The 24,397-nt window shown below is 40.2% G+C and overlaps 1 protein-coding gene and 1 pseudogene across 2 annotated transcripts in view; one reads left to right on the forward strand and one right to left on the reverse strand.

The window, feature by feature from the left end:
* Nucleotides 1-24,397, reverse strand: part of LOC309865787 (endogenous retrovirus group K member 7 Env polyprotein-like) — a 1,143,634-nt gene that overhangs the window by 702,945 nt on the left and 416,292 nt on the right. The gene's annotated exons all lie outside the window — the stretch shown is intronic.
* Nucleotides 2,414-24,397, forward strand: part of LOC309865154 (H/ACA ribonucleoprotein complex non-core subunit NAF1 pseudogene) — a 47,310-nt pseudogene continuing 25,326 nt past the window's right edge. Inside the window, exon 1 of the transcript in view lies at nt 2,414-2,507. The product of the transcript in view is annotated as an H/ACA ribonucleoprotein complex non-core subunit NAF1 pseudogene (transcript). The remainder of the gene's footprint in view (nt 2,508-24,397) is intronic.

The following is a 24,397-nucleotide window of genomic DNA, read 5'->3' on the forward strand; positions in this document are numbered from 1 at the left end:
GCATTCCTAGAAAAAATCATAAAGGTGTTCAGACAGTATACCCCTATGAATCCAGAGGCCCCAGAAACCAAAGCTTCCAATGTTATGGTTTTGTTAACCAAACCACTCCGGACATTAAAAGGAAACTGCTGAGGATAAAAAGACTAGGAGAAAAGATCCTACAAGATCTGATAGTAGTGGCAGAAAGAGTCTACAATAACAGAGAGAGCCTGGAGGAACAACAGGCTATGATAAATGACTGACAGACCTGGAACCTGGCTAAGACCCTACTGGCCACAACCACAATGACCCATATGAAAAACAGAGACATCTCAAGAAGTTGGCTTCAGGGACAGGTAAGGAGGAGGCCCCCGTTGAGAATGCCCCACACTAAATAAAAACCAATGTGCTTATTGCAAGGAAGAAGGCCACTGGGTAAAGGATTGTGCCAACAAAAGACCAAAGTCCTCTGCTACTATCTTGGAGGTCGAAGATTTAGATGACTAGGAGGGTCAGGGATCAGCACTCCTCTCTGAGCCCAGGGTAAACCTTAAAGTGGAAGGGCAACCAATTAAATTCCTAGTAGACACCAGGGCACAGCACTCTGTCTTACTACAACCTCAAAGGAAATTGACAAATAAGACCTCATGGGTACAGGGAGCCACAGGCACTAAACAATATTCATGGACTACCTAAAGAATGGTGGATCTTGACATAGGCTGGGTATCCCACTCCTTCATGGTCATTCCTGAATGCCCTTATGCCTTGTTAGGCCAGCACTTACTCACCAAGATGGGAGCCCAAATTAGTTTTCACCCTAAAGGGACAAAAGTTCTGGATAAAGAAGGTGCACCTGATCCAGGTGCTTGTCATGACCCTCGAGGACGAATATCATCTTTACCAAATGCCCCCAACACCAATGACCAACATTGACCACTGGCTGCAGGAATTTCCCCAAGCATGGGCAGAAACTGGGGGAATGGGACTAGCCCAACATTGGCCAGCTATATACATTGAACTAAAGCCAGGGGCAGATCCAGTCAGGGTCTGACAACATCTCATGCCTCTCACAGCGTGGATGGGGATCACCCCACACATCCGGCGACTGCTAGACTAGGGCATACTGCAGTCTTGTCAGTTGGCATGGAACACTCCCCTGCTGCTGGTGTGAAAGCCACACTCTAATTATTATAGACCAGTCCGGGACTTGAGGGAAGTTTACCGATGGGTGATGGACATGTACCCTACGGTCCCAAATCCCTATAATTTCCTCTCTACCTTGCCTCCAGACAAGACTTGATACACAGTGCTAGACCTAAAGGATGCCTTTTCCAGCTTGCCCTTGGCCACAAAAAGCCAAGACCTCTTCACTTTTGAATGGGAGAGCCCAGAGAAGGGCATCAATAACATTTGATATTGATATTATCAATGATGTTGATCATTATTATCAATGATGATAACAATAAGGTTGATCAATGATGTTGATCAATGATGTTGATATCCAACTCACCTGGACTCGACTGCACAAGGATTCAAGAATTTGCCCACCATCTTCAACAAGGCACTGTACGAAGACTTGTGAGTTCCATGCCAAGCACCCTAATCTGACTCTATTACAATATGTAGATAATATCCTATTGGCAGCAGAGGACCAGGAAACAAGCCTACAAGGCACCAAGGATTTGCTCCAAGTGATAGCAACTCTGGGATACCGGGCTTCAGCTAAGAAGGCCCAGTTCTGCAGAATGGAGGTACAAATTGAAAATTAGACAAAGATGGTTAACAGATGCATGGAAGGAGACTGTCATGAGGATCCCACAGCCTTGAAATGTTTGCCAGGTGCGTGAATTCTTGGGGTTGGCTGGGTTCTGGGATTGTGGATCTCTGGTTTCACTGACATAGTTAGGCCCCTCTATGAGGCCACAAAACAAAAAGAGGACTTTGTATGGACTGAGGCCATGAACAAATCCTTCAATGACCTTAAGCAAGCTTTGCTTTCAGGCTGCCTGATCTAAGCAATTCCACCTTTATGTGGATGAAAAGGAAGGGGTGGTAAAGAGAATCCTAATTCAATACATAGACCCCTGGAAGAGACCAGTGGCCTACCTCTCAAAAAAATTAGAAGCCATGGCTGCTGGATGGACTCCATGCTTAAAAATTATTGCTGCAGTGGCCACCATGGTTAAGGATGCAGATAAGCTGGCTATGGGGCAGGAACTATACATCACTACCCCACATGCCATTGAAGGGGTACTCAAACAACCCCTGGATTGATGGATCATCAATGCCCGCTTGACCCATTACCAGGGCTAACTCTTGAACCCTACCAGAATTTTGTTCCAGGCACCAGCAGCCCTAAACCCAACAACACTGTTCCCTAACCCTGACTGGGAACCCCCCTTACATGACTGCCAAGAAATCCTGACTCAGGTGCATGGAGTCAGAGCCGATCTCCAGGATCAACCACTGCCGAATGCAGATGCCACCTGGTATACAGACGGCAGCAGCTTTGTCTGGGAAGGAATCAGGTATGCGGGGGCAGCTGTGACCACAGAGATAGAGACTGGGCAGAACCATTGGCGGCTGGGACATCTGCCCAACGTGCAGAACTTATTGCACTAACCAAGGCACTAACAATGGGAGCAGACAAGTGGATAAACATCTATATTGATAGTAGGTATGCCTTTGTTCCAGCCCACATCCACATAGCCATTTATAGAGAAAGAGGGTTCTTAACAGCAGAAGGAAAAAATGATGAATCATAATTGTAGACAGGAGCTCTTGAAGCAGCTAGAGCAAAGAATTTCCTTACACACAGAGGAAATACCATCAGAATAACATCAGATCTGTCCACAGAAACCTGGCAAGACAGAAAGGACTGGCAAGACATATTTAGGGCATTACATGAGAAGAACATGCATCCAAAAATACTTTATCCAGCAAGACTGACATTCAAAATGGATGGAGAGATGAAGAGCTTCCAAGACCAGCAAAGTTTAAAATAGTATGTGGCCACCAAGCCAACACTGCAGGAAATATTAAGGGTGGTTCTATAAAAGAAGAAAAATCCTAAGAATAGCATTGAACAGAAATATATGGAGACAATCTATAGAAACAAAGACTTCACAGGTAACATGATGTCAATAAAAACATATCTCTCAATAATCACTCTTGATGTGAATGGCCTAAACATGCCCATAAAACAACACAGGGTTGCAGATTGGACAAAATGACAGAAACCATCCATATATTGTCTACAAGAGGCCCATTTTGAACCTAAGTATACATCCAGACTGAAAGTGAAGGGATGGAGAAGCATCTTTCATACCAATGGGCCTCAAAAGAAGGCTGGGGTAGCGATTCTCATATAAGATAAATTAGATTTTAAACTAAAGACTGTAGTCAGAGATACAGAAGGACACTACATAATTATTTATTTAAGATTTTATTTATTTGACATAAAGAGATCATAAGAAGGCAGAGAGAGAGAGAGAGAGAGAGGAGGAAGAAGGCTCCCCACTGAGCTGAGAGCTCGATGTGGGGCTCGATCCCAGGATCCTGAGATCATGACCTGAGCCAAAGGTAGAGGCTTAATTCACTGAGCCATCCAGTCACCCCAGGACACTACATAATTCTTTTTTTTTTTTTCAAATTTAATATAATTTTTTATTTTTTATAAACATATATTTTTATCCCCAGGGGTACAGGTCTGTGAATCACCAGGTTTACACACTTCACAGCACTCACCAAAACACATACCCTCCCCAATGTCCATAATACAACCCCCTTCTCCCAAACCCCCTCCCCCCAGCAACCCTCAGTTTGTTTTGTGAGATTAAGAGTCACTTATGGTTTGTCTCCCTCCCAATCCCATCTTCTTTCATTTATTCTTCTCGTACCCACTTAAGCCCCCATGTTGCATCACCACTTCCTCATATCAGGGAGATCATATGATAGTTGTCTTTCTCTGCTTGACTTATTTCACTAAGCATGATATGCTCTAGTTCCATTCATGTTGTCGCAAATGGCAAGATTTCATTTCTTTTGATGGCTGCATAGTATTCCATTGTGTATATATACCACATCATCTTGATCCATTCATCTGTTGATGGACATCTAGGTTCTTTCCATAGTTTGGCTATTGTGGACATTGCAGCTATAAACATTCGAGTACACGTGCCCCTTTGGATCACTACGTTTGTATCTTTAGGGTAAATACCCAATAGTGCAATTGCTGGGTCATAGGGCAGTTCTATTTTCAACATTTTGAGGAACCTCCATGATGTTTTCCAGAGAGGTTGCACCAGCTTGCATTCCCACCAACAGTGTAGGAGGGTTCCCCTTTCTCCGCATCCTCGCCAGCATCTGTCATTTCCTGACTTGTTGATTTTAGCCATTCTGACTGGTGTGAGGTGATATTGCATTGTGGTTTTGATTTGTATTTCCCTGATGCCAAGTGATATGGAGCAATTTTTCATGTGTCTGTTGGCCATCTGGATGTCTTCTTTGCAGAAATGTCTGTTCATGTCCTCTGCCCATTTCTTGATTGGATTATTTGTTCTCTGGGTGTTGAGTTTGCTAAGTTCTTTATAGATTCTGGACACTAGTCCTTTATCTGATATGTCGTTTGCAAATATCTTCTCCCATTCTGTCAGTTGTCTTTTGATTTTGTTAACTGTTTCCTTTGCTGTGCAAAAGCTTTTGATCTTGATGAAATCCCAATAGTTCATTTTTGCCCTTGCTTCCCTTGCCTTTGGCGTTGTTCCTAGGAAGATGTTGCTGCGGCTGAGGTCAAAGAGGTTGCTGCCTGTGTTCTCCTCAAGGATTTTGATGGATTCCTTTCGCACATTGAGGTCCTTCATCCATTTTGAGTCTATTTTTGTGTGTGGTGTAAGGAAATGGTCCAATTTCATTTTTCTGCATGTGGCTGTCCAATTTTCCCAGCACCATTTATTGAAGAGGGTGTCTTTTTTCCATTGGAAATTCTTTCCTGCTTTGTCGAAGATGAGTTGACCATAGAGTTGAGGGTCTATTTCTGGGCTCTCTATTCTGTTCCATTGATCTATGGGTCTGTTTTTGTGCCAGTACCATACTGTCTTGATGATGACAGCTTTGTAATAGAGCTTGAAGTCCGGGATTGTGATGCCACCAACGTTGGCTTTCTTTTTCAATATCCCTTTAGCTATTCGAGGTCTTTTCTGGTTCCATATAAATTTTAGAATTATTTGTTCCATTTCTTTGAAAAAGATGGATGGTACTTTGATAGGAATTGCATTAAATGTGTAGATTGCTTTAGGTAACATAGACATTTTCACAATATTTATTCTTCCAATCCAGGAGCATGGAACATTTTTCCATTTCTTTGTGTCTTCTTCAATTTCTTTCATGAGTACTTTATAGTTTTCTGAGTATAGATTCTGTGTCTCTTTGGTTAGGTTTATTCCTAGGTATCATATGGTTTTGGGTGCAATTGTAAATGGGATTGACTCCTTAATTTCCCTTTCTTCTGTCTTGCTGTTGGTGTAGAGAAATGCAACTGATTTCTGTGCATTGATTTTATATCCTGACACTTTACTGAATTCCTGTATAAGTTCTAGCAGTTTTGGAGTGGAGTCTTTTGGGTTTTCCACATATAGTATCATATCATCTGCGAAGAGTGATAATTTGACTTCTTCTTTGCTGATTTGGATGCCTTTAATTTCCTTTTGTTGTCTGATTGCTGAGGCTAGGACCTCTAGTACTATGTTGAATAGCAGTGGTGATAATGGACATCCCTGCCGTGTTCCTGACCTTAGCGGAAAAGCTTTCAGTTTTTCTCCATTGAGAATGATATTTGCGGTGGGTTTTTCATAGATGGTTTTGATGATATTGAGGTATGTGCCCTCTATCCCTACACTTTGAAGAGTTTTGATCAAGAAGGGATGCTATACTTTGTCAAATGCTTTTCCAGCATCTATTGAGAGTATCATATGGTTCTTGTTCTTTCTTTTATTGATGTGTTGTATGACATTGACTGATTTGCGGATGTTGAACCAACCTTGCAGCCCTGGAATAAATCCCACTTGGTCGTGGTGAATAATCTTTTTAATGTACTGTTGAATCCTATTGGCTAGTATTTTGTTGAGTATTTTCGCATCTGTGTTCATCAAAGATATTGGTCTATAGCTCTATTTTTTGGTGGGATCCTTGCCTGGTTTTGGGATCAAGGTGATGCTGGCCTCATAAAATGAGTTTGGAAGTTTTCCTTCCATTTCTATTTTTTGGAACAGTTTCAGGAGAATAGGAATTAGTTCTTCTTTAAATGTTTGGTAGAATTCCCCTGGGAAGCCGTCTGGCCCTGGGCTTTTGTTTGTTTGGAGATTTTTAATGACTGTTTCAATCTCCTTACTGGTTATGGGTCTGTTCAGGCTTTCTATTTCTTCCTGGTTCAGTTGTGGTAGTTTATATGTTTCTAGGAATGCATCCATTTCTTCCAGATTGTCTAATTTATTGCCGTAGAGTTGCTCATAGTATGTTCTGATAATTGTTTGTATTTCTTTGGTGTTAGTTGTGATCTCTCCTCTTTCATTCATGATTTTATTTATTTGGGTCCTTTCTCTTTTCTTTTTGATAAGTCGGGCCAGGGGTTTATCAATTTTATTAATTCGTTCAAAGAACCAGCTCCTACTTTCGTTGATTTGTTCTATTGTTTTTTTGGTTTCTATTTCATTGATTTCTGCTCTGATCTTTATGATCTCTCTTCTCCTGCTAGGCTTAGGGTTTCTTTCTTGTTCTTTTTCCAGCTCCTTTAGGTGTAGGGTTAGATTGTGTACCTGAGACCTTTCTTGTTTCCTGAGAAAGGCTTGTACCGCTATATATTTTCCTCTCAGGACTGCCTTTGTTGTGTCCCACAGATTTTGAACCGTTGTATTTTCATTATCATTTGTTTCCATGATTTTTTTCAATTCTTCTTTAATTTCCCGGTTGACCCATTCATTCTTTAGAAGGATGCTGTTTAGTCTCCATGTATTTTGGTTCTTTTCAAACTTCCTTTTGTGGTTGAGTTCTAGCTTTAGAGCATTGTGGTCTGAAAATATGCAGGGAATGATCCCAATCTTTTGATACCGGTTGAGTCCTGATTTAGGACCGAGGATGTGATCTATTCTGGAGAATGTTCCATGTGCACTAGAGAAGAATGTGTATTCTGTTGCTTTGGGATGAAATGTTCTGAATATATCTGTGATGTCCATCTGGTCCAGTGTGTCGTTTAAGGCCTTTATTTCCTTGCTGATCTTTTGCTTGGATGATCTGTCCATTTCAGTGAGGGGAGTGTTAAAGTCCCCTACTATTATTGTATTATTGTTGATGTGTTTCTTTGATTTTGTTATTAATTGGTTTATATAGTTGGCTGCTCCCACGTTGGGGGCATAGATATTTAAAATTGTTAGATCTTCTTGTTGGACAGACCCTTTGAGTATGATACAGTGTCCTTCCGCATCTCTTATTATACTCTTTGGCTTAAAATCTAATTGATCTGATATAAGGATTGCCACTCCTGCTTTCTTCTGATGTCCATTAGCATGGTAAATTCTTTTCCACCCCCTCACTTTAAATCTGGAGGTGTCTTCGGGCTTAAAATGTGTTTCTTGGAGGCAACATATAGATGGGTTTTGTTTTTTTATCCATTCTGATACCCTGTGTCTTTTGACAGGGGCATTTAGCCCATTCACATTCAGGGTAACTATTGAGAGATATGAATTTAGGGCCATTGTATTGCCTGTAAGGTGGCTGTTACTGTATATGGTCTCTGTCCCTTTCTGATTTACCACTTGTAGGATCTCTTTTTGCTTAGAGGACCCCTTTCAAGATTTCCTGTAGAGCTGGTTTGGTGTTTGCAAATTCTTTCAGTTGTTGTTTGTCGTGGAAGCTTTTAATCTCTCCTTCTATTTTCAATGATAGCCTAGCTGGATATAGTATTCTGGGCTGCATGTTTTTCTCATTTAGTGCTCTGAAAATATCATGCCAGCTCTTTCTGGCCTGCCAGGTCTCTGTGGATAAGTCAGCTGCCAATCTAATATTTTTACCATTGTATGTTACAGACTTCTTTTCCCGGGCTGCTTTCAGGATTTTCTCTTTGTCACTGAGACTTGTAAATTTTACTATTAGGTGACGGGGTGTGGGCCTATTCTTATTGATTTTGAGGTGCGTTCTCTGAACCTCCTGAATTTTGATGCTCGTTCCCTTTGCCATATTGGGGAAATTCTCCCCAATAATTCTCTCTAGTATACCTTCTGCTCCCCTCTCTGTTTCTTCTACTTCTGGAATCCCAATTATTCTAATGTTGTTTCGTCTTATGGTGTCACTTATCTCTCAATTCTCCCCTCGTGGTCCAGTAGCTGTTTGTCCCTCTTTTGCTCAGCTTCTTTATTCTCTGTCATTTGGTCTTCTATATCACTAATTCTTTCTTCTGCCTCATTTATCCTAGCAGTGAGAGCCTCCATTTTTGATTGCACCTCATTAATAGCTTTTTTGATTTCAACTTGGTTAGATTTTAGTTCTTTTATTTCTCCAGAAAGGGCTTTTATATCTCTCGAGAGGGTTTCTCTAATATCTTCCATGCCTTTTTCGAGCCCGGCTAGAACCTTGAGAATTGTCATTCTGAACTCTAGATCTGACATATTACCAATGTCTGTATTGATTAGGTCCCTAGCCTTTGGTACTGCCTCTTGTTCTTTTTTTTTTTGTGTTGAATTTTTCCGTCTTGTCATTTTGTCCAGATAAGAGTATATGAAGGGGCAAGTAAAATACTAAAAGGGTGGCAACAACCACAGGAAAATATGCTTTAACCAAATTAGAAGAGATCCAAAATCGTGAGGGTGGAGAAAAGAGATAAAAAGAGGTTCAAAAAGGAAGAAATTAAAAAAAAAAGAAAAAAGAGAAAAAAATAAAAAGAAAATAATTAAAAAAAAAAAAAGAAAACACCTTTCAGAAAGTGGTTGTTTTTCTGTTTCCAGAATTGCTGTTCTTCTTCTCTTCGATCTGCCGATGGATTTTCAGGTGTTTGCAATCTTTAGATAAGCTATCTAGTTGATCTCTGGCTAGCTGTAGTAGTCTCAGCCTGCTACTTCTCCGCCATCTTGACTCCTCCCTCCAGGACACTACATAATTCTTAAAGGGACTATCCACCAAGAAGATATAACAATTTTAAATATTTATGCGCCCAATATGGGAGCAGCCAAATACATTAAAAAAACTGTTAATCAAAAAAAATAGTCATAATGATATGAATATATTAATAGTAGGAGATCTTAAGATGCCACTCTCAGTAATAGACAGATCATCCAAGCAGAAAAATCAATAAAGAAACAAGAGCATTGAATGACACATTGGACCAGATGGACCTCATAGATATATAAAGAACATTTCACCCTAAAACAGCAGAATACTCATTCTTCTTGAGTGCACATGGAACCTTCTCCAGAATATACCACAGACTGGGTCACAAATCAGGGCTCAATCGATACCAAAAGACTGAGATTATTCCCTGCATATTCTCAGATCACAATGCTTTGAAACTGGAGCTCAATAACAAGGAAAAGTTTGAAAGGAATTCAAACACTTGGGAGCTAAAGACCACCTTGCTTAAGAATGCTTGGATCAACCAGGAATTCAAAGAAGACCTTAGAACAATTCATGGAAACCAATGAGAATGAAGACCCTTTGGTTCAAAACCTACGGAATACAGCAAAGGTGGTCCTAAGGGGGAAATATATAACCATCCAAGCCTCCCTCAAAAAAATTGAAAAATTCAGAATACACCAGCTGTCTTTACACCTTAAAGAACTAGAGAATCAACAACAAATGAAGCCAAACCCACACATAAGAAGGGAAATAATCAAGATTAGAGCAGAGATCAATGAGGTAGAAACTAGAGATACAACAGAATGCATCAATGAAACTAGAAGCTGGTTTTTTGAAAGAATAAGATTCATAAACGATTGGCCAAACTAATCCAAAAAAACAAAAAAAAAAAAGAGAGAGAGAGAGAAGGCCCAAATTAATAAAATTATGAATGAAAAAGGAGAGATTACAACTAGCACCAAGGAAATAGAAACAGTCATCAGAAATTATTAACAACAGTTATATGCCAATAAGTTAAGCAACCTAGATGAAGTGGATGCATTCCTAGAAAATTATAAACTTCCAAAATTGCACCAGGAAGAAATTGACAACCTGTATAGAACAATATCTAGTAATGAGATTGAAGCAGTGATCAAAAACCTCCCAAAAAACAAGAGCCCAGGACCTGACAGATTCCCTGCGGAATTCTACCAAACTTTCAAAGAAGAAATGACACCTATTCTCCTGAATCTGATTAAAAAAATTGAAGCAGAAGGAAAACTTCCAGACACTTTTTATAAAGCCAGCATTACCCTCATCCCCAAACCAGGCAAAGACCCCACCAAAAGGAATTTCAGACCAATATCCCTGATGAATATGGATGCTAAGATTACCAACAAGATCCTAGCAAATAGGATCCAATAGCGTATTAAAAAGATTATCCACCATGACCAGGTGTGATTCATCCCCGAGCTTCAAGTATGGTTCAACATTTGCAAATCAATCAATGTGATAGAACAAATCAATAAGAGAAGAGAGAAGAACTACATGGTCCTCTCAATTGATGCAGAAAAAAACATTTGATGAGATGCTGTATCTTTCTGATTAAAATGATTCCAAGTATAGGGATAGAGGGAACATTCTTCAACTTCATAAACGCTATCTATGAAAAACACACAGCGAGTATCATCCTCAATGGGGAAAAGCTGACAGCCTTTTCTTGGAGATCAGGAAAACGACCAGGATGCCCACTCTCACCACTCTTGTTCAACATAGTATTAGAAGTCCTAGCAACAGCAATCAGACAACAAAGAGAAATAAAAAGTAACCAGATTGTCAATGAGGAGGTCAAACTCTCTCTCTTCGCAGATGCTATGATACTTTACATGGAAAACCCAAAAGACTCCACCCCCAAACTACTAGAACTCATATGGAAATTCAGTAATGTGGCAGGATACAAAGTCAATGTACAGAAATCAGTTCCTTTCTTATACACTAACCAGGAAAACACAGAATGGGAAATTAGAGAATTGATTCCACTTACTATAGAACCAAGAACCATAAGATACCTGGGAATAAATCTAATCAAAGAGGTACAGAAAGTTTTTTAATGAGACTTGATTGGATTTGCATCTTCAACAACAAAAATCACTCTTGCTGCAAGATGACAGTCTGAAGTAGGGCCAAGGTAACACAAGAAGACCCAATTCAGGGGGCACCTGGGCGGCTCTGTGTGTTAAAGCCTCTGCCTTTGGCTCAGGTCATGATCTCAGGGTCCTGGGTTCAAGTCCCATATTGGGCTCTCTGCTCAGCAGGGAGCCTGCCTCCCCCTCTCTCTCTGTCACCTCTCTGTGTACTTGTGATCTCTATCTGTCAAATAAATAAATAAAATCATTTAAAAAAAAAGAAGACCCAATTCAGATGTTACTATGAGCACCTATATGAAGGATGAAGGTATCTTGGTGGTAGAAGTGGAGATAGAAATGGATAGATTTGAGAGAGAGTTCTATTTTGTACATATTGAGCTTAGTGTGCCTGCCTTTGTTGTATGTGAGAGGAAATATCAGAGAGAACTGAGCTGAAGATATAAATTTCAGTCATCTGTGGAGGTGTCAACTGAAGCCATTTCTGAGGTCAGCCAGGGAAACGAAAGGAATAAGAAGAGGAGGCATCCTAAGTCAAACTTGATATGTGGCCACCAAGACAACTGTTGACAAAGATTTCCTGAGACATTTTTGTGCAAAAAGCTGCTATTATTATAGCATGGGGAGAGGATCCATGGGCAAAAAGAACTGGCCTGTCACAGAGAGGTGAAACTGATTAGATATTCTTTAATTGGGGATAAAGATAAGGGAAGTCTCTAAAGACTTTTCTGTATGTCAAGAGGACATATGGGATCCTAAGGTCTGGCTATTGTCAAGATAAGGTCACTTTAAGTCTAGAAAAACATCAACATTAAAGCAGCCATGAATTCCTTAAGAAATTTCACATTCTGCTTGTCTCATGTATGTATCAATGGACTGCAAGCTGTAAGGAAATATAATTTTATCTACATTTATCTTGCCTTTGTTCTCCTCATCATTTTCTCCCTTGAACAACTTGACCCTTAATTCTTTAGAGTTGCTTATGCTAGAAGGTCTTATCTTCTGTAACTTCTTCTTGCTGAACAAGGGTGTAGAGAGGTCCCTATCTATGGACCAATATTGGTCAGTGGGAATTTATCTATGGGAGTATGAAAGGAAGAGGTAGTTGAATGAATCCGAGGTAGATGACATATATGAATCTCTTTCAGTAGAAAGGAACATCTATCAGTTAGAAGTTATGGCAGTGAAAGGATCCTAGCACCAGGCAGACACAAGAAAAGACAACAAAATAAGGTTAATATTATTATGAAAAAAAAAAAAAAAAGAAGCACATGAAAATGACCTTTGATAGTTGACCAAAATTCTCCTCCATTCCAAGAGTTCAACAAATCATTAAAGGAGAGGGAAGGATGATGTAAAGGATCTATCTGAGTGCTCATATCTTTTAGAAATCCTGTTACATTTGTGATACAGGTGATAATTTGAAATATATGCACTACATTCTAATTATTTATTTATTTATTTATTTATTTTTAAAGATTTTTATTTATTTTAGATAGAGATCACAAGTAGGCAGAGAGGCAGGTTGGGGGGGGGAGAAGGTTCCCTGCTGAGCAGAGAGCCTGATGTGGGGCTCGATCTCAGGACCCTGGGATCATGACCTGAGCTGAAGGCAGAGGCTTTAACCCACTGAGCCACCTAGGCGCCCCTACATTCTGTTTTATAATGATACATGTACCAGCCTGTGCAGCTGTCAAAATACTCAAGGCCATTCAATGTTGTAAGTGCTTTGCACATTTGTGTAACTTCAGTGTTTAATAATGTAATGACATTTTGAGTATCATTTAATTGTGTAGCAGGTGCTGCTAACCATCATGTAGATTCTGTTTTGTTTAACAAACAATCAAGTCATTAATATGAAAACAAAATAAAAATATAGATTAATTCTTGGAGCAAATGACACACCCAGTGCTGCCAGTGAGAAGATTCTTCAGATGTCAGCCCTGAAGCATCCTCAGATGGAGTGGGAACAGAAAGCAGGAATAAAATGGGTTTTTCTGGCTTATAATTCAAATGTCTTTATTGATCCTTTTGAATGGCTGGTAGAGTAATAGGCACAGAGGATTGTCTGGACATGGGGTTTGTGGCAATTGCTCCGAAGCTGACCTCAAGTTGTCCAGCATCAGTTCTGGGGAATTTAGGGAAAAGGGCAATTTTAGTTTTTAATGATGTTAAGAGAATGAAAGAAGACTGGAAACCTTAATTTGGAGACACATAGCCAGATATTTGAGGAAGCCAAAAGAATTCAGGATCTAGTCTACTTTATAATAAAGATTATTAAAATCTAGTATCTATAGAGATGCGATATTGAAACATTTTTTCTCTATAATCACCCTCTTTATTAAAGATAATAAAATCAATATTAATGCATTTGATAAACAAGTCCAATTTTAACAAACTTGGTTTAATTATTTACATAAGCTAAGCAAGAATAGTTATTGGTCATATAAACATTTTAAAATCTGCTTTGCTATCCTAGAGGAGAACAAAGGCAGGAACCTCTTTGACATTAGCCACAACAAATTCTTTCAAGATATATCTTCAAAGGCAAAGGAAACAAAAGCGAAATCGAAGCTTTGGGACTTCATCAAGATCAAAAGCTTCTGCACAGCAAAGGAAACAGTCAGAAAAACAAAGAAGCAACCCACAGAATGGGAGAAGATATTCGCAAAGAACACTGCAGACAGAGGGCTGATATCCAAGATCTATAAAGAACTACTCAAACTCAACAAACAAAACACAGATAATCATGTCAAAAAAAAATGGGGAGAATACATGAACACACACTTCTCCAAAGAAGACTACAAATGGCTAACAGACACATGAAAAAATGTTCATCATCACTAGCCATAGGGAGATTCAAATCAAAAACACATTGAAATACCACCTTACATCAGTTAGAATGGACAAAATTAACAAGATAGGAAACAACAAGTGTTGGAGAGGATGTGCAGAAAAGAGGAACCCTCTGACATTGTTGGTGGGAATGCAAGTTGGTTCAGCCACTTTGGAGAACAGTGTGGAAATTCCTTAAGAAATTAAAAATAGAGCTTTTCTATGATCCTGCAATTACACTACTAGGTATTTACCCCAAAGGTACAGATGTAGTGAAAAGAAGGGCCATTTGTACCCCAATGTTCATAGCAGCAATGGCCATGGTCGCCAAACTGTGGAAAGAATCAAGATGCCCTTCAACGGATGAATGGATAAGGAAGATGTGGTTCATATACACTATGGAGTATTATGCCTCAATCAGAAAGAATGAATTACCCAACCTTTGTATCAACATGGACGAAACTGGAAGAGATTATGCTGAGTGAAATAAGTCAAGCAGAGAGAGTCAGTTATCATATGGTTTCACTTACTTGTGAAGCATAAGGAATAACATGGAGGACATTTGGAGAAGGAAAGGAAAAGTGGGTTGGGGGAAATCAGAGGAGGATATGAACCAGGAGAGACTGTGGACTCTGAAAAACAAACAGGGTTTTGGAGGGGAGGGGGATGGGGGTTAGGTGATCCTGGTGGTGGGTATTAAGGAGGGCATGTATTGCATGGAGCACTGGGTGTGGTGCATAAACAATGAATATTGGAACACTGAAAAAATAAAATTAAATTTAAAAAATATCCAAAAAATGATAAAAATAATAAAATAAAATAAAATCTGCTTTGCTGGAAGTATTTATGGGGAACCACTAGATTGAACTTTTAATTGCTTTTCAAGACCAAAAGCCAAGCCAAACACATGCTTGCAATACCTGTAGATTTGGAAGAATTCCTCTTCCTGAGGTCCCCCAAATATCCTGAGGTTACTGTTCCTGCCAGGAAATGACATTCTTTACTCATCCTGTAAGCTACCAGGAACTCTGTAAGCAAGTCATCAGGTCAACATTTCCAAGGGGATCTATTGGCTTCGTAAAGTCAACCTCATTACCTTAAAATGTCTGGTGATATCTGAGTTTATGCATGTCTCTCTCAAATATGACTGGAAGTCAAAGCCTTGGTAAAATAACCAATGTTTCCTGTTACAGGGAGAACAGATTCTTATTGAACTTATGCAAATAAAAATTGCCATGAAATAAAGAATATTCACTGATAGTTTCTGAATTGGGGGGTTTAGGTATAGGGACAAATTAAATGCTTTATTTTTTCACAGAGGAATATTTTATCATATTCCTGTATAATCATGGATATCTTAAGAGAAAGTTTCCTGGGGCTCCTGGTTAGCTCAATCAGATAAGCTTCTGCCTTCAGCTCAGGTCATGATCCTGGAGTCCTGGAATTGTGCCCCATGTTGGACTCCTGGCTCAATGGAGAGTCTTCATCTTCCTCTCCCTCTGCCCCTTCATTCCACTCATGTGCTCACTCTCTTGCTCTCAAATAAAGGAAGTTTCCTTACTCTGGTTGAACAAGCATTAGAGAACCCAAAATATTTCAAACAAGCATCACAAAAACTATAATCATCTTCCTCAATTCATTTAGTCCCATGTTACTGTAATTGAACCAACATGAATTTACTCCTTGATGAGTCAGAAACTACCAGGTTGAGTTTTCTCACAAAGAAAACTTTTCTTTATAGAAAATAAGGAGATCACAGGGAATGGCTTCCAAAGCCGTGACTACATCAGAGAGGGCGAATAGGTTCCTTTTCTTTAAGATTAGGATGAATATTTAGATAGGAAGCATTGTCATCCTATGTATAGGCAGGCACAAAGTCACATGTGCTCCTTAAGGAAACATGCCTGTACATACATTGTATGTTATATAAATGAGTCTGAGGTCTCTCCTTGGGTAGATATTTTAGTCTAATAAAGAGGTAAAGGTTATTGTAGGTCCTTCCAAAGTTCACTCCATGGTCCATCTGCATAGGATGATTCATATTTAACTCAAAAAGTCTAAGTGATCTGAGCCTGTGAGAGGTCTTGTCAGGGCAGGCTTGTAAGGAGAGACACCATTACCTGCAGGTGGTTTCAGGTTTCATTTGAGTTAATGGGAAAACTGGAAAGAAGAGCTTAGGGAAAAATGTAAAAAAAGGTCAGTGAGTATGAGCAAATGGGTAGCAAAGGCCAGGTCGGGGAACTAAGTGGTGACATTACTTATTCTTCAGTTTGAATGCAGGTTTTCCTTCCAGAAATTCTTACCAATTTTAGTTTTATGGTTGTAAAGATATCAAAACATCATTAAAATATCTTATTTATTTGAGAGAGCAAGAGTGAGAGAGAGAGAGAGAACACAAACAGGGAGGGCAGGGATAAGCAGACTCCACAATGAACAAGAAGCCCAATACAATGTGACTCAGGGCTCAACCCCAGGACCCTGGAATCATGATCTGAGCTGAAAGGCAAAAGCTCAACCAACTGAGCCACCCAAGCACCCCAAAACATCATATGTTTGTTGAAAGTCCTCTTCAGGAATCTCCTTGAGGACAAAATAAGTTCTTCAAGAACATCAGAATGATAACTATAAAAGGTTAAGCTTAAAAATGAACATGTTTAAAGATCTGGTATGATAGTTCATTATAATATAGCTGATCAAGAAATTTGGTTATTGTTATGACACACGATGCTTTAATAATTAGAATGTGAAGTGATGACCTTATACCAAAATATAATACAACTTTTGGAATTTCATATAATTTCTACAACTATTATAGCATTTACCCATACAACATAAGGAAAAGCTTACCATTATTTGTTTGACAATCCTTCCCAAATAACTTAACATACCAAATAAGCAAGCCTAATTAGTCAAGATTTCATTTACGACTCTTTTTTTTAAGCCTTTGGGAAGTTCTATAAAATCCTTAGGAAATTTTTGGGTGCCTGGATGGCTCAGTTGGTTAAGCATCTGCCTTTGGCTCAGGTCATGATCCCAAGGCCCTGGGATCAACCTCAAGAACAGGCTCCCTGCTCAGTGGGGAGTCTGCTTCTTCTTCTCCCTCTACCTGGTTGTGTGCTCTCTCTATCTAAGAAATAAATGGGGGAGGAGTCAGGATGGCAGAGAAGTAGCAGGCTGAGATGATATCAGGTAACAGGAGATGAGCTAGGTAGCTTATCAAACCATTCTGAACACCTACAAATCCAACAGGAGATCAAAGAGAAGAAGAGCAGCAATTCTAGAAACAGAAAATTGACCACTTTCTGAAAGGTAGGACCAGTGGATAAATGAATCCAAAGCGATGGGAAGATAGACTGCAGGGGATGGGGCTGGCTCCCTGCAAGTGGCAGAGCAACGGAGCACAAAATCAGAACTTTTAAAAGTCTGCTCCACTGAGGGACATCCCTCCAGAGGCTAAGCTGGGGTGAAGCCCATGAAGGGACAGCATGGTCTCAGGTCCTGTGGGGTCATAGAAGGATCAAGGGTGTCTGAGTGTTGCAAAGCTCACAGGTATTAGAGCGGGGAAGCTGGCTACAGAGACAGAGTTGAGGAGTGAGCTCTCAACTCAGGGTATCTTAAATTGTGGTCCATGGCACAGGCCACTTATCTGTTAGCAGGGACCCCACAAGATCCAGGGAGACCACCATGGAAGAGCATAGGGATCTGCAGGGTTTGGAGACTCCAGGCAGGGCTATGTCCCAGAGACAGAGATGCTTGGTCACAGGCTGGGTGAGCTTGGAGCGCAGCCGGAGGCCAGAGAGATGAGAGTAATTGAGCGCTCTTCTAAAAGGGCACACTGAGGAGTGGGGCACTGAGCTCTTGGCTCCTCCAGGCCAGAGATTGGGAGTCTGCCATTTTCATTCCTGTCCTCTGGAACTCTATGGAAAGCATGCAGGGAACAAAAGTTCCCAAAAGTGAACCTGAGCAGATTAGTTAGCCTGGCCCCTGGTAAGGGTGGGACAATTTCACCTTAGGCAAACACACTTGAAAATCACTACAAAAGTCTCCTCTTCCAGAAGATCAACAAGAAATCCAGCCAAGACCAAGTTCACTTACCAAGAAGAGCAATGGAATTCCAGAGGAGGAGAAAGCAAAGTATGGAATTCATGGCTTTCTTTCCATGATTCTTTAGACTTGCAAAGGTAATTAATTTTTTTAATTTTATTTTTTTCTTAAGCTAATTTTTAAATGTTTGCTCTTTCCTCTTTCAATGTTTTTTAACTAGTTTATCTTAACAATACCTTTCATAAAAAATATTTTTTGAATCTTCATTATTATACTCATATTTTATCCTTTATTGTATCTAACTTTATTTTTTGTATACACATAGGGTTTTTTCTTCTAAAAAAATGTGATGCAACTTCTTCTAATAGATCAAAATATACCCTAAATCTAGCACAGGGCTTTGTTCTAGTCTCCATCCTGAGCAAATTCTCTCCACTTTCTTATTCTTTGTTCTCCCAACCAATATCTTATCAATTCTTTTATTTTTTTTATTTTTTTTTTAATTTATTTTTTATTTATTTTCAGCACAAGAGTATTCATTATTTTTGCATCACAGCCAGTGCTCCATGCAATCTGTGCCCTCTATAATGCCCACCACCTGGTATCCTGACCTCTCACCCCCCACCTCTTCAAAACCCTCAGACTCTCATTGTTCACCTCCCCTTCCAATTTCCCCCAATTCCCTTCTCCTCTCTATCTACCCATGTCCTCCATGCTATTTGTTATGCTCCACAAATAAGTGAAACCATATGATAATTGACTCTCTCTGCTTGACTTATTTCACTCAGCATAATCTCTTCCAGTCCCATCCATGTTGATACAAAAGTTGGGTATTCATCCTTTCTGATGGAGGCATAATACTCCATACTGTATATGGACCACATTTTCCTTATCCATTCATCCGTTGAAGGGCATCTGGGTTCTTTTCACAGTTTGGTGACCATGGCCATTGCTGCTATAAACATTGGGGTACAGATGGCCCTTCTTTTCACTACATCTGTATCTTTGGGGTAAACACCCAGTAGTGCAATTTCAGGGTCATAGGGAAGTTGTATTTTTAATTTCCTGAGGAATCTCCACACTGTTCTCCAAAGAGGCTGCACCAACTTGCATTCCCACTAACAATGTCAGAGGGTTTCCCTTTCTCCACATCCTTTCCAACACACGTTGTTTCCTATCTTGCTAATTTTGGCCATTCTAACTGGTGTAAGGTGATATCTCAATGTGGTTTTAATTTGAATCTCCCTTATGGCTAGGGATGGTGAACATTTTTTCATGTGTCTGATAGCCATTTGTATGTCTTCATTGGAGAAGAGTCTGTTCATATCTTCTGCCCATTTTTTATGGGCAGTTCTTTTTTTAGAATTTTTTAAAAATTTCATCTTTATGATCACATTCCATTCCTTCATCATGTTTACCCATATATATATATATATATATATATATATATATATATATATATATATCACATCTTCTTTACTTCCCAACAGTCAACAGATATTTGGGCTCTTTCCATAGTTTAGCTAAATACCTAGTTGTATAATAGCTAGATCTAAAAATGGTAGATCCATTTTTAGGTTTTTTGGAACTACCATACTTTTCTCCAGAGTGGCTGCACCAGTTTTCATTCCCACCAACAGTGAAAGAGGATTCCCATTCCTGCACATCATTGCCAATACCTATTGTCTCCTGTGTCATTAATTTTGGCCATTCTGAACTATTGGGGTGGTATCTAATTGTGGTTTTGATTTGTATTTCCTCATGTGAATGATGTTGAGCACCTTTTCTTATGTCTGTTAGCCATCTGGATGTCTTTGGAAAAAGTGCCTATTCATGTCTTCTACCCATTTCTTAAATGGATTATTTAGTTCATATTTGTTGTGTTTAATATCTTCTTTACAGATTCTGGATAAAACCTGTTAGCAAGTTTATCATTTCCAAATAGCTTCTCCCATCCTGTTTTTTAGCTTTGTTGATGGTTGCCTTTGCTGTGACAAACTTTTTATCTGGGTGAAGTCCCAAGAGCTCATTTTTGCTTTTGTTCTCTTTGCCTCTGGAGACAGTCAAAAAGTCTTCTGCCTGTGTTCTCCTATAGAATTTTGATGGTTTCCTGTAGAGGCTCTGTTTTAAATATATCCATCAACAACTTGAATAAAATCATAAGGGTAAGAAGAGAATGGGAGAAAATGATTATAAATACAAATAAACACATCTTATGACAAGAAAGAAAAAAAATGCAGTCCTTACTATGCACCTTTCATGGGTCACAGGCAGAAAATGATATCTGTGACTTCCTTCTTCCATTTCTTTTTTTTTTTTTTTTTTTTAACTTTTTATTTTTTATAAACATATATTTTTATCCCCAGGGGTACAGGTCTGTGAATCACCAGGTTTACACACTTCACAGCACTCACCAAAGCACATACCCTCCCCAATGTCCATAATCCCACCCCCTTCTCCCAAAACCCCTCCCCCCAGCAACCCTCAGTTTGTTTTGTGAGATTAAGAGTCAATTATGGTTTGTCTCCCTCCCAATCCCATCTTGTTTCATTTATTCTTCTCCTACCCACTTAAGCCTCCATGTTGCATCACCACTTCCTCATATCAGGGAGATCATATGATAGTTGTCTTTCTCTGCATGACTTATTTCGCTAAGCATGATACGCTCTAGTTCCATCCACGTTGTCGCAAATGGCAAGATTTCATTTCTTTTGATGGTTGCATAGTATTCCATTGTGTATATATACCACATCTTCTTGATCCATTCATCTGTGGATGGACATCTAGGTTCTTTCCATAGTTTGGCTATTGTGGACATTGCTGCTATAAACATTCGGGTGCATGTGCCCCTTTGGATCACTACATTTGTATCTTTAGGGTAAATACCCAATAGTGCAATTGCTGGGTCATAGGGCAGTTCTATTTTCAACATTCTGAGGAACCTCCATGCTGTTTTCCAGAGTGGCTGCACCAGCTTGCATTCCCACCAACAGTGTAGGAGGGTTCCCCTTTCTCCACATCCTCGCCAGCATCTGTCATTTCCTGACTTGTTGATTTTAGCCATTCTGACTGGTGTGAGGTGATATCTCATTCTTCCATTTCTAATGCTATGTCTTCTCATCTCTCCCAGAAGCATAACAGGTCAGAATTCTCTACCTGTGGAGTAAATACACCTTTGTGCCCAAAGGGCTGAGTCCTAAGTAGCCTGGCTTCCTTATACTTGTGTGGTTGATACCTTTATCATTGGATTGGAAGGACTGAGAGGCAGTATATAGATCCTGGAACCGTGCTTATGATCAACACTTTTTTCAGTTTACCTGGCATCGGAAATTCTCTTCAACATGAACACTTTTTTCTGGTAGTAGTTCTTTTCTTTCCAACTGGTGTTGACACAAAAGGGAAACCCAGATCCTCATCCTTTATTCCTTGATTTAACACAGTACTAGTTTTTCAAAGTAACAGAAATTTACTAAGATATGATAAGTGTCTCTCATCTATTTCAGAATAGGAAGTTTATACAATAAAATATTAGATTATCTCTTCTTAAAGTCATCAGCCATCCATTTCTCCAGAAATTTTTGGATGGACAATGTCTCTGGTCAGAGTGCCTCTTTTCCAAAATAGAGCTGATAACCCACCTGTCGCTTCTGGGTTCATCTGCACAACTCATGCTAGATAAAACAAACACCATGTAATTCTGCAGTCATTCAGCCTTCACCTCCTTTCATATACAAACAATATAAAGACTCCATGAAATAATTTTTATTACCAAAACAAATACGACTTCCAATAGGAAAATTCAACCTACTCCAAATCGGCACAAACAACAGTCAACTTTTAACTTCTCCTACCTGAGCATAAGTAAGGTGTGAACTGACTATTCTCATAACCACATCCCAGGAAGTCTGCATCCAGAGAAGGAGGGCAAGACACCAGGTCATCCAGGACCTACTCAGAAGCTTTGACTCAGGGTGTCTGCAGCTCCAGAAAGAGCCACCACGAGGAATCTGGGACAGTGTTGGGGTCCTACTGGAACATAATTTCAAGGCTACAAGGGAGTAATGTAGATTCACCCCTGGAAGAGCACCATCAACATCAGAGCCTGACCTGAACCCTTCCCCTGAGAGGCTCATAGGATCCTCCAAAGGAGAAGGAAGGGGCACAGGGGTATCTGCAGGACCACCCACCACAGAGCAGATGATGAGGGACATGTCTCCTGACTGCAACATCAAGTATGGAAACAGAGTCCCAGAGGAGGAAGCTAGAGGGAAGGAGAATATATGGGAGCCATCAGTCATATTGTAGAAGGAGACATCTTCTCCTCAACATCCAGGAAAACCTCCACCATTTGAGGAACTTGTCTACAGAATAGCAGAATCACAAAGTTGGAATATGCACAGTAATTTTGCAAATATACTTCCACAGCCCAGAACCCCCCTTCTAGGCATGCTTGGTACCAGTATGTCCTCTCTACATCTCTTCTACAGACACCCAGAGACCATTCAATTCTGTCTCCATTCCTGATATCCACCACCCAGACACAGCATCTTTTTTTTTTTTCTTAAGATTTTATTTATTTATTTGACAGAGAGAAATCACAAGTAGTCGGAGAGGCAGGCAGAGAGAGAGAGGGAAGCAGGCTCCCTGCTGAGCAGAGAGCCTGATACGGGACTCAATCCCAGGACCCCGAGATCATGACCTGAGCCAAAGGCAGCAGCTTAACCCACTGAGCCACCCAGGTGCCCCAGACACAGCATCGTGATGTGATGCCTTCCTGACTTAAGATGCTACAGTGCTGGGCGCCTGGGTGGCTCAGTGGGTTAAGCCACTGCCTTCAGCTCAGGTCATGATCTCAGGGTCCTGGGATCGAGTCCCGCATCAGGCTCTCTGCTTGGCAGGTAGCCTGCTTCCCTCTCTCTCCCTGCCTGCCTCTCTGTATACTTGTGATCTCTCTTTGTCAAAAAAAAAAAAAAAATCTTAAAAAAAAAAAAAAGAATGTCATGATCAATAATTTAAAAAAAAAAAAAAAAGATGCTACAGTGTTCTCCTGGGTCCTTAGTTGTATCCTTCCAGGTCACACAAGACTTTTAGAAACAGCAAAGTTTGGATGTGCAGACTCCGGATCCAAAGTGACATACACTGCAGAGACAATTGCCAATCATTTGAGGTCCCCCTTGCCCTATAACAAAGCACACATTAACCACCACCACCAACAGACAACTAGATGCATGTGGGCAGTGTTAAGCGTCCTGAGATTAGAATCTTGTGATTCAAGCACACGCCCCACCAACAAGGAGAAGTAACTAAAGACTGATCCAGGAGGAGAAGACTGGACTCCAAACTGAATGATATCTCTTAACATCCAATATCATCTACACACACCAATGCACCTATGTGATTTTCACCACCCCATCTCAACCCACCACCACTGATGGGGCCAACATCTGTGTCACCACAGCAAGCTGAAGAGAGGTCAGCCACCCTGGAGCAGCAGTAGGAGGACCCAGAAAGAACTCAAAGTAAGTCACAAGGCAGGAACTTCTCCTTCCACCAATCTACAAAAGAACCACATGTTTCTTCTTAAGGCTTTGAGAAGTCTGAACACATTGGGGTCTATATATAGTTTTCTGAAATACACTGATGCAAGAGTTACAGGGAAATATCTTTTGGAAACACTCCCTGATGCATTTATTTCTTACACATGTGCAAACACACACACACACACACACACACACACACACACGCACAGCCATGATGCTACAGCCTTCCATAAAAGTCAAGCCATAAAGCTTAACACACCTGAGAGGCTGTGTAACAACCTGAAAAGAAGAATCTATGCCCAGATTTCACTCAAATTATGTTTTCTCAATCCTTAGACATATATCCTTCATGAAAGCTAGGTTTTCTTGAAACAAATGGGGGAGATCAAAATACAAGTACACAAGGCATACTTTAAAACACATACTTAAGGTCTCCTGAGTGGCTCAGTTGGTTAAGCAACTGCCTTCTGCTCAGGTCATGATCCTGGAGTCTGGGATCGAGTCCCACATCAGGCTCTCTGATCGCCAGAGAGTCTGTTTCTCCCACTGACCTCTCTCCTTTCATACACTCTCTCTCTCTCTCATTCTCTCTCTCTCTCCCAAATAAATAAATAAAATCTTAAACACACACACACACACACACACACTTTAAAACACTGACACCTGCAACAGTCAGTTAAACATCTGGCTCCTGATTTGGGCTTGGGTCAAAATGTCAGCATGGTTGGATCCAGCCCGCTATCTGGCTCCAGATTG

The sequence above is a fragment of the Mustela nivalis genome (assembly GCF_964662115.1).
Source record: "Mustela nivalis genome assembly, chromosome: 5".
Classification (NCBI taxonomy): domain Eukaryota; kingdom Metazoa; phylum Chordata; class Mammalia; order Carnivora; family Mustelidae; genus Mustela; species Mustela nivalis.